The sequence below is a fragment of the Echiichthys vipera genome (assembly GCF_963691815.1).
Source record: "Echiichthys vipera genome assembly, chromosome: 2".
Taxonomy (NCBI): Eukaryota; Metazoa; Chordata; class Actinopteri; order Perciformes; family Trachinidae; genus Echiichthys; species Echiichthys vipera.
Window position 1 is genome coordinate 20,818,419 of NC_139827.1, and position 12,157 is coordinate 20,830,575.

Genomic DNA, 12,157 nt, shown 5'->3' on the forward strand with positions numbered 1-12,157 from the left:
TTGTGGTTCCAAATCAGATAATGAGCGACTTACTGTAATCTTCAAAACTGTATTCTAGACACTCTTGCATCTAAACTGCTGAGCCAATGAGTTTCAGGAAGACATCTCTTTATTTATTTAATGAGGTTATAAACAAAGTATTTCCTGTTCCAACAGGAATGACTAAATTGTGCTCTGTGTCAGCAAATAAAAAAAGATAATTTTTTACACTTTTCAGAATACAGTATTTATATCATTCATATGTGTTGAGTGATAACATAATATGTAGGAAAGTCTTGCAATATTCTCTTCTTATTACAAAATGACTGAATTGGGTAAATAAACCTTAAGGGTGTAATCAGGCAAATGTTGACTTGCCTTGACAAGGTAGGGCCCAAAATTGTATTCCTTAATGAGGCAAGATGCCAACAGGAGCTCCAGGTTATAGAACAAGGCTCATCTTGGCCTCTGAGGAACTTTCACCCACCATTTTATCACTCCATTAAATCAGTGGTCATCCGCCTCATAGATATGGGTTAGAAGGGGCCAGAATTTCAATTACAATTAATTGCAATTATCACATACTCACATTCACTTTTGCTGTTAGGAACCCTAAGTGTTCCTAAGCTCTGTTCAAACAAAACAAATGTTACTTTGTTATCCACAAAAACTGCTGTTAGCTTTAGAATGATTTTGCTTAAGGTAAAAATAGTAACTATCATGGCATTAGGCTTAGGCAACAAAACTACATGCTTAAGTTTATGATAAAAATATTGTTTTGTAATCAAATACTAAAGTATAGTATGTAAGAAACAGGATATCGAGGCGTAGTCGTGGTGGGGAGGGCTTGCAGTTCGGTGGGCTGGGGATCTCGTCTCTGATTTTTGCAGATGACGTGGTCCCGGTGGCATCGTCAGTCAGTGACCTTCAGCACTCACTGGATCGGTTCGCAGCCGAGTGAGAAGCGGCTGGGATGAGGATCAGCACCTCTTAAAAAAGAGGCCATGGCTCTCAGCAGGAAACCGGTGGATTGCTTACTCCAGGTAGGGAATGAGTCCTTACCCCAAGTGAAGGAGTTCAAGTACATCGGGATCATGTTCACGAGTGAGGGGACGATGGAGCGTGAGTTTAGCCGGATAATTGGAGCAGCGGGGGCGGTGTTGCAGTCGCTCTTCGCACCGTTGTGATGAAAAGAAAGCTGAGCCGGAAGGCAAAGCTCTCGATCTACCGGTCAATTTTCTTTCCTACCCTCACCTATGGTCATGATAGCTGGGTCATGACCGAAAGAACGAGGTCGCGGGTACAAGCGGATGAAATGAGTTTTCTCAGGAGGCTGGCTGGAGTCTCCCTTAGACTTAGAGATAGGGTGAGAAGTTCAGTCATCCGTGAGGAACTCGGAGTAGAGCCGCTGCTCCTTTGCGTTGAAAGGAGCCAGTTGAGGTGGTTCGGGCAACTAGTAAGAATGCCCCCTGGGCGCCTCCCTAGGGAGGTGTTCCAGGCATGTCCAGCTCGGAGGATTCCTCGGGGAAGACTCAAAAATAGGTGGAGAGATTATATCTCCACACTGGCCTGGGAACGCCTCGGGATCCATCAGTTAGAGCTGGTTAATGTGGCCCAGGAAAGGGAAGTTTGGGGTCCCCTGCTAAAGCTACTGCCCCCACGACCCGACCCGGGATAAGCGGATGAACATGAGATGAGAAGATGAGAGTATGTAAGAAAGTTGACTTAAATAATCACAGTTAAATTTAGGTTTCACATGGGACACAAATCCTACCCACCCAAGTGAAAGCCCAAACTTTCTTCTTATGTGGAGTTTGCGGTCTTTTATTGTATTGATCTTTAAAATATATCATACACTGTACCGCGGTTGAGTAGTTGAGAACGATATGGATTGGTGATCCAGTTCACTGACGGAATTGATGATTACGGCCCACTGAGCCATCCTGAATCGTACTGACTTTGTTTTCACTTATCCAGTTAATTATCTCAGCATCTGATTATCTGACTTTGGCTTTGATGCCACCTTTGACATTTGTGGTTTTGAGAGAAATATCTTGACACATTTGTTAGATTAAAATTTGCTACAGACATTAATGCCAACTTTGGTCATTTGTAATTGTAAGAATAATTGTAAGAAAATCAGGCCAACATTTGAATTTGTCTGGACTTTGACATTTAGAAAATGTTAGCCTGCTATAGCAATAAACTATGATGGTGAAAATTAAGTAACCATTGAACCTTCTATAAATCAGCATGTAAGTATTGTCACTGTTAGCATGCTGGTACTAAACTCAAAGTTCTGCTGTGTCAAGAAGCCTGTAAAAGCCTAATTGGTTCCACAAATCCATACTACATATTAACGCATATACTGTTGGTGGTGATAGTCTAATAATACTCCATTGTGAAAGTTGCGCAGAAATGTAGTTTGACTGAAGATGCACCATATTAAACAAACAAAATTATGGTTAGTATCTGAAAAGGTTTCTAGCATGCAGTATAATTCAGTCAGGTGACTAATGGATTGAATCCTTTGCTGAAACAATAATCCTTAAAAGCTTGAGTATATGACATCTGAGAAAGTGACCTTTCATATTCTTACGTTAATGTCTTTGTTTTGTATATCTTTGTAGGAAAGGGACTGCAAAAAAGATATGGATTAAAAAAACACATGTTGCCAGTTCTTTCTTTAACCATCCAGACTTGCAGATATTATCATCATATCGTCTGATACAATGTTTCTTTATTATGACCTCACTTATTCTGTGTTTGTGTATCTGTACATGACTTTATAATTTCAAAGAAGTACTGTGTGCTCCAAAGGGCACCATACCATAGTTTGACAAGTTTAATTAAGGCAATTAAAGCAGCTGTCAACGTCTCCCCTGGTGTGGGTGAGAAAAGTTATGAATGTTTGCAGTGAACGTTCCAGGTAAAGATAACTTGTGTGGAAGAGACAGTCATAGCGTGAGAGGATGGAATATTTCAAGTGTCTTTGAAGAGATAAATGTTAAGACATGTTGTGACAGGATTTTGACCCCAGGGGAGTGAGGTTCAGGAAGATCTTTCCCATTATGCCTTTCATTTTTCTACATTACACTGTGGGGAAATTCATTCAACCACTGTGGCAAATTTCACTGTTTTCTGTAATTATAATGTACTGCAATGTAAGTTGTATGTAAGATACACATACTATACCTATACTGAATATGTTGAGGTGAGTGATTGTTTCGCTCTTATGTAATATAACAGAAGGGTTCATTGACATTACAGTTATACTGTATACCTCTTACCACAATTTGTATACACTTCAAAGCAGCAACATTGAAAAACAACAATTTGGCTGCTAAAAAGCACCATATTTAATGCCAGAAGTCCAATTGACATTGTTCATTTCCCTGTTTATGATACCCACATTTGTCTACTGATCATTTTATTTTTCAGCCCATACTCCCCAGTTGAAAGCTTATTACCAGAACATTGATGAGATATATTCACTCTGTGTTTCTGCAAGTTGAATCTTGTACAATATAGTTAAATGAAAGGAAACCAGTGACTTTCTGGGTGGACTAAAAGGTTTATAGCAATCCACGACACATATTCTTAGGAAAATACCAGTAGATGATTTTCAGTGGAATAAAGCTGTGTAGAGCTGACACAGTTAGTCCATTAAGCAATGGGTTGATAAACAGAAAATTTATCTGCACACATTTTGATTGATTTAATTATTTTTCACACAAAACCCAACATGTTTCATGGCTACACCTTCTAATCTGTGAGACTAAGTGGGACTCCTTTCTCATTTTTTTTCTTTTTTTTGATTTTAAAGTCTTTGAGGTTTGTGTTGTTGGAAGGACCACAATTTTAGAGGAACCTTGGGCTCTTAGGTTTTCTAAAATTTAATTTAATTTTAATTAACATTTTAAATACAAGGGAGTCTATTTACAACTAGTTGACAATAGCTTTTGCTGTGTAATCTGACTATTTACACCTGACCCCTCCTACACATTATCATATCATAACAAATAACACATATCAAATTCAGAAACCCTTTGAACAAACACGGGGAAAAACTGACATTGCTTGAAAACTTAGACTTTAATTATTATGGAAAAGTTCAGATGAGTCAATAAACATATGCAGTACATTTGTTATATACTGTGGAAACGCAGCATTAACACAATAATAGTGAAAACATATGCAGACTATATTAAAGCAGAAGATTCTTTAAAATTCTGGTTCATTCTATGCAGATGACATTGCTGTAATTTAGATTACTATTGCAACATTATCCCTAATCAAAAGCTATTTGGGCTATTTTATGATCAACTTAGCATTCTATCTTAACTTTAGTAAGCACATCCACATGTTTCAGAGACAGTTTCAGTCATTTAACATTTGTTCCCTTTAGTATGTCTGATTGTTAAGGAGGAAGAAATATTTTTGCCTCCTTTTCATGCCTCCCCTGCAATTTACACCTTCTTCGGCACCTGCAAAGACAAATAATCACAAAGATGAGATTCTCATTATATTCATATTGATAGTTATATTTAATATTGGTGTTAATTTGCAGTACAACTCGTATTAAACTTTAATACATTTAAAGTAATATATTGATTGAGTCAGTACCGGGTTTGTCTGCATAGGCTGGTCCTGCTGGAGAGTCTGCATGGGATCCTGGGATGGATTAGGATTGACATCAAATGAGGGTATCTTTATAAAAATAAATGTTAAAGTTCAGAAGTGGATAAATGCTTAAATAATTCCGATTAATATCTTAAAAGCACATTTAGAAAATATAATTTTTACTCTCACATTTGGCATTTGCTGGGGGATATTTTGAGGTGGGTATTCAAAAGGAAGTCCCTGTGAAAAACACAAAATAAAGTGGTGAGTAAAATAAGATATGATTATAAACATATTAATACACATTAAAATGCATAATTGAGAATAAATAATGTCTCACATTTGAGATATGAGGGGTGTTGGTCATAGGAGGCATATTTGTCATTATCTGGAACAACAGAACATACCATCATTTAGTACTGCACCATGAGTAATTTTATATTTGAATGTGTTTTCTATAATTTTTAAAGTTTAAAATGTTTACCCTTTGCTGGGAGAAGTCATAGGGGTAGTACTGTAGATGTAAAAATAAAAGAGCATGAACATATCAATAAATCTTGATCCAACAAGTTGTTTTTGTATTAAACAGTCTTCTACATACAACAACTGAAGTGTTTTCAGTCACAATAGTGTCTGTTAACCTGTAAAAACAACACTTACAACTTCCACACTCTGTCTGCCTGGTGGCTGAGGAATGGAAAATTTGATCAAACCATGGGAGGGGAAGGGCTGCAGAAAAAGAGAAAATAGACGAAAATCATGAAAAGCGTTGTGCAGTGGTGGTTGTTGAGTGGTGTTTTTTTTGTTGTTGTTGCGAGAGTGTAAAATGTGCTTGTGCTTGCCTGTGCAGGGTTTGTTCCACCTGCACCACCAGCAAATCTGTGAGGATAAATCTTAGAAAAAGCAGAAACAAACACAAGTGAACGGTAAGGATTTGTCATAATCACAGCAAAAGCATTAAAAAAACGATCTCAGCTTAATGAAAGCCTGAATATGAGATAATCAAAAAGTCTGACATACTAGCTCCACGCTGTAAGCGCCAGGTAGTCCAGGAAGTGGTAGAGACTGACCAGCTGGGAAGGGATTTCTCACCTGAATGGATGGAAAATTGTCAGTAGACAGTGAACTCCACACATCAATATTTCTGCTATTCTTCTCACCTTTATCACAAGAAGTCTTTGCACAGTAGTGTACTGTATATTATATATTTTTTGCATAGTAACAACCTTTGACAGAGCAGTTAAACAGCAAACAATATTCATGGTTACCTGCGAGGGTGGTACCTGTTGTCTAGAACCTGCATAATGAGGCAGGTAATGAAAGATGGACTGCAAATGAGGACACAAATAGAAGTAATTAAAAAAGCAACATCATAACTTAGCCTGCTTTGAGAAAAAGATGTCTTGTTCTGTTTTTTAAAACTTACAGGTGCAGCTGAGACTGTGCTAGCCAGACAGAGGCACAGGATGATCAATTTCATTTTTGCAAGTCCTTCAGACACAATTCATCATTACATTAATTAACATTCAAATTAATTACATTAAAAAAAAGTCATATTGGATGGTTGGCATCCTAGTAGAAAAACATTCATGAACTTATGTTGTCTCATGAAATTCATGTTGTTCTTACCTACTGCGATAACAACCCCACTGGAAAGGAATGAATGTCGATGTTGGAAATGATGCCAGTTGACTGTATCTTTTACAGAGTTACTTATGTCTTTTATAGAGTGCCAGCTCACCTGAGACCCAATCACAGTCCATGGGAATGATTTTTCCCAATGAGTAGGTGCAGTACAGGCGTCTAGTCTTCAGCTTTACTAAATGACCGGTGGTCAAATCCACTTTCTGTGTAATAACAGACTGTTTGATTACACTGTCTAGAGCAGTGCCAACGCACTCTCTTACTGCCTCCCTCATTCTGTCATCACAACAGATTTATTTATTTTATTGGTTCTGTGCACCTGCAGCGCTGTGGCAAGTTCAAAAACTGGAATATTATATCTTATTACTAATGTGAGTGTAATATTAAATGTAATATTGTTGGTTCTCCAGTTGCCTTCTTATTAATTGTGTCTCCGAATCCTGACAATAGCAGAGCAGATCAGCTTCAAAGACACAATCTATCCAGACAACTCAGGGTAAAAGTAATGAATGTATACTCCCATGTATTTTACTCCTGTGACTTTTACATTTAAACCATCTGAAAAAAAGAGTAAAACTTCCGTCATGTGTTAGTATCTGCCTGTTTTAATTGTCCCTATTGGACTGCATTGCATTGCATTTACTTTTGCAATCACATACATTAGGATTTTCTGAATTAAGCACATAGGCGTGTTGTTATTAATGTAATATTCAATAAGTATGAAGCAAAGAACCAGTATGGATGAGTTATTTTATTCATTATGAAGCAAAGTTACAGCAACAGCGACTCAAAACTAATAAAAAACCAAACTCATATTTCATTGCACAGCAGCACTGATTTTAATTGTGAGAAATACAGCAACTTTTTTCCACTTTTTTTCTCCACCAAAAAGCATCTCATCGTCTGCAGATCACCATTTCTCCTGACAAAATCATAGCACCATTTACTTCTCATTATTCTTCAGCCTCTGGGAAATGTTGCTGGTCAACTTTCAGGATGCTGGTCTTATCACATTGGTCACCTAAAGTTGGAAAGGAAACAAACACATATAGGTGTTCTTTTGATTAAAAAAAACAACTTTCAAGTATTCAAAGACACTGTTATTTTTGTTTGATCATTTATATCGATTTAACGTGGTCTGAATTATGCAGTAATACAGCACACTCTATGTGCTTTCTAAATATGTCCATGTGTATTTTGTGTACATGTGCACCTGTATTCCTGTCCTGCTGACTCTGATTGTTTAGTCATCGTCATCATCATCATCATCATCATCACTGCTAGGTTTGGCAGCCTGAAATAACAGAGGCTTCTGATGAGTCATTCAGGAGTGAGGATCATCTGCTGATGTATTTCAACATCTCAGCAAAACTAGCAGAAATGCTGTATCTCTGACAAAACACCCATTTATTAGAATGAACTCGCTGCCCTTATCACCACTTCAGTTTGATTCAGTTTCCAGATACTGTGGTCATTTAAAGCTATTATTGTACATAAAATCTAATCAAGCCATTTACCACAGTTGATAGTAACCATGTCAATACACTTAAATGCCTCAAAATAAAATGTAGTCATTCTTACGGGTACATTAGCAGCAATGATCGGTGCAATAGGGGCAGCTGGGGCAGCTGGAGCTGCTGGAGCTACCGGAGCTGCTGGAGCTGCCGGAGCTGCCGGAGCAACTGGGTCAGCAACACAGTTCGGCAGGTCAAAACCAAAGGGGTAGAACTGTAACAGAGGAGAAAGACAAGACATCACCAGCTCAAACACTTCTGACACAACTTCTGCCAAAGTAAAATTAAAATTTGCAGGCACTTACCACATCCTTAGTGTCTCTGCCATTCGGCTGGAGGATCTCCTGCTTGATAAAGCCATGGCCCTTTAGTGACAACAAATGCATATACACATGTACATATTATTGGACTGTATACTTGTATACTTCTATAAGTAGGATTTCATTGTTACTTAAATTATTGCAATTAAGTGTTTGCAAAGTACGATATGCACACACACAAATCAAGCTATTGTGTCACTCACTGGTCCTCCAATAGGCTGCCTCTGGGCATCAACCGGGAGTAGCTGGAAATAATCAAGATTATTGTATAAAAGTGTTCATGAGGTAAGAATAATCGGAAAAAAGGTGAAAACAATGTATTAAGCTCTTACAACGTCCAGAGTTCCAATTGGGACTCCAGCAGGGATAGCTTGGGCTGCCTGTGAAGAAGAAGATGATTTAGACCTTTAAATTAGTGTAAATTCTGATGAAAAAGCAGCAAACTAGAAGGCCACCAACAGGCTCAGCTGTAGAGACATTATCATCAGTGGTGAACACATAATAGCAGACCTGTGTGCAGGTTGAAAATGTGTCTTTTACTGTGGGTTTTGTGAGTATATGTCATGATTTACACCAGTTGATCTGAGTTGCGTCTTGCCGTACCTGAGCTGGAGCATGACGAATGTCAAACTCCATGTACATCTGCAGCTGTGAAGAACAAGGGAAAATACTGCAGGATCAATGGAATGCAGGTCAGTGTAAAATCAAAAATGAAGACAAACTTTTATTGGTAAATGCAGTATTATTCGCAGACATCATCAATAGCCATCATGCTCAAGAAGTCCTTAAAGTGCACAGAAAAAGTGGATGTTTGAACATCTATAGTCCTTGAGAAAACGCCATCTCCTGATAATGATTATGTGGAGTCCCAAAAATGCCTTGGGAAAAGTGCTAAAACATACAAGAGAGAAAATAAAAAGGATAAATAATTTTGGTTTTCCTTACAGGTGCACAGACAGCCACACCAAGGATGCAGGCAGCAATCAGAATGAATTTCATTTTGAATGAAGCTGTCAAAGAGATTTGTTTAAGTCATTACTGTATGAAAATATTCATTTGAAACAGCATTTTACTATATTATCATTTTCAAAATGTCATGTCATATGATATTAGTTGTTTACATTACCTTTCCTACTGTACCGAAGGATTGTTGAGGAGGGGTGTGATCACTGCAGAGAGATTTACTCCTATTTATTTGCTGACAGAACAGATGAGCAAACCTATGACAAGTTTTGGTGACACGCCAAGGATTTTCTTTTTTATGATGTCAAAATTGCAGCCTCTGACACATTTTTGGCTTGAAATGCACATCAATCACATTTGATCCCTCACTGATCTGTTTTATAAGATGAACCCTTGCAAGGTCTTTTACACAGCCCAAAAGGGCCCTAGGGGGTTGCATGTGATTAGGAGTCAACTGTATGCAGAGCTTGTAAAGTGACTGAGTGACACTTTCTGTATTCTGTATTCTAGTTGATTAGTATTTGATGATGAATATTATGATTGTGATTGTGAAATGACAGTTGTGCATTCCTGAATTCCTTCATGACAATTGCGGCATGTTGGAGACCTATGAAGACTTTCTTATTTTGACTCAATGTAATAACAATAATATTGATTTAGTGGCTTTATTAAACTGGCATCAGTTTGACAAAACAGTCAATGTGAGCCTGTAGGGACACTTTGGCTAAGAAAACTTCTCATCATGATGATTAGACAAACCTCTTGCATTATGGTGTGACTGATTAAGAACCATTCGAGGCATTTCAGTTCAATTCTAATTCTTAAATAGGGGAAGTTACTACAGTTTGACGTGACAGGATGACATATTTACTACAGTGAGAACTACTCCAATATTTGACATGTGTCTAAAGCAAAAACTGCTGGAGGGCAGTTTTCAATGTGTGGTATTGCATGAGCACGATTGGGGGAGTTCTTGAGAAAACATGTGCAACAAAGAACATTGTGTCAATTCAATGGCATGTTCATGAAACTGAATCTGTTAAAGCTGCTATAAATAATATCGTATGTGTTGTCAGGGGGAGGAACCTCGAGAGGTATCACCCAATTCAGCAGTTTATCTCAGCTCTACTACAGCTGTTGTGGTTCAATCTCACCACTGTCGCCAACCCTGTTTTCGACCACAAAAGACAGCGGCACTAAAAACGCAACACTGTACACAACCTGCACAGACGACAGACAAAGTTAGAGAGAGTGAGAGAAAAAGAGAGTATATTGTAATATTTTAATTTTTTTTTTTACTCTGTGTCTGCTCGGGCGGCACAGTGGTGTGGTGGCTAAAACTGTCGCCTCACAGCTAGAGGGTTCCCTCCTGTGTGGAGTTTGCATGTTCTCCCTGTGTCTGTGTGGGTTTTCCCCACATTCTCTAAATTGCCCGTAGGATGTCTCTGTCAGGCTCCATGTACCCAGCCTCAGCTTGGATGAGCTTCAGCGACCCGGATAGGGGCAAGCGGTAAAAGATGGATTGATGGGTGGATGTGTCTTCCAGATATGTAACATGTTTACCATATAAGCATAAAAGGTGATAGATATATGTCAATGTTATGCCAAAAAAAAAAGTTAATCCAAATTAATCCACATTCAAGATAAGCATATCATACAACAAAAGCACTGAAGACACAGGTGGAAACACTTTAGGTTTAACCATTTAATTTAATTATTAATAAGAATAAAATAACTCTTTCTCAGCTATTATGAGTTATCTCTAATAGTTGCTGCAGTTTCAGACAGTGTTTCCCTGTGTGGGTTGGAGTTTGGGTTGAACAGGTGTTTGGACAGTAGCTGCCTCCTGAGCTGGTCTCTCCAAACCTTGAGGGACCCCATTAGTGTTGGGCTGCAGTTCAGATCTTGTCGGCCCTTTTGTCTGCAGCACTCCAGCTGAGGAGGTCCCCACAGTTGGCATGACGCCTTGCTGCTCTTGATTTGAGAGCCCATCAGCCTGACTCACAGGATGAACGGCTCCTGCTGGTGAGTTTGTGAGCACAGAGGTCAGGTACACACCCAGCTGGCCCATTTTAGCTGCCAGCTGAAACACAGAGAGGAAAGCTATACTGTAAAATAGGCCAGGGAGGGTGAACAACTGGATAATCAGTGGGATCGCTGGGGTCACAAGCAGATTGTTTGAACAAGCGGAGAGACAGACACAAATCTTGGCTGTGTTACCTGGAGTTCCTCTGAGCTCAGACTGCCAAGTGGAGAGCTCTAGTAAAGAATGACAGCAAATTTCAAATAAAACATGATCAGAAGATTATGAAAATAGATTGTACATTAATCATTGTTATATCTATGTCTCCGGTGTATTTTGCATTTACCTTGGGTTTCTGGAGCATGTATACAATTAAAGGATTCTGTAGAAAAAAAATCAGACAGACATACAGTAATGCAGGTTTTACTATTACAGTTATTTCACATTAGGATTTTTCTTTTTAATTACATGGGCGCTGCTGTCAAACTCATATGTATAGGTACACCTGTTGTTGTTGTTGTTGTTGTTGTTGCTGCTGCACTTGCAGAGGTGCATCTCCTGAAGGAGCAGCTCCAGAAGGTGTTTGTACAGGTAACACTGGATTGTTCAGCGGTTGGTTTGCAGGAGCTTGTGGAAGAGGGGATTCAAGGATCAATGGAAATCCATATGGGGAGATCTGGAGGAAAGAAAATATTTATATTTTAATCTTTGACAACAGTTTCTGCACTGAGACAAGACACAACTGCTATCCTTACCCTCTCACACCAAACATCAGAGTATTAGATACAAAGTATTATAATTATAATATCACTTCTGGCAGAAAAACATGTCCAAGTTTCCATCTCAGAGTCATAAATCAAATGACAGATTGTGGCTAAGTACAGATGTCTTTATTTCCACAACACTGTCTGTTATGGTTGTTCCAGGTTCCCTATGTTTTCCGGTGTTGACAGCACAAAAGAAATATGTTAAAGACCCCCCAGGTGAAATATTTCAAGCTGGGCTGTGGTTGGAAAAGGTCCTTGCATCTTAACTCTGTAGTTCAGTACAGAGCAGTTCATGCTGTATGTTTGCAGTGCATGGAAAGATTG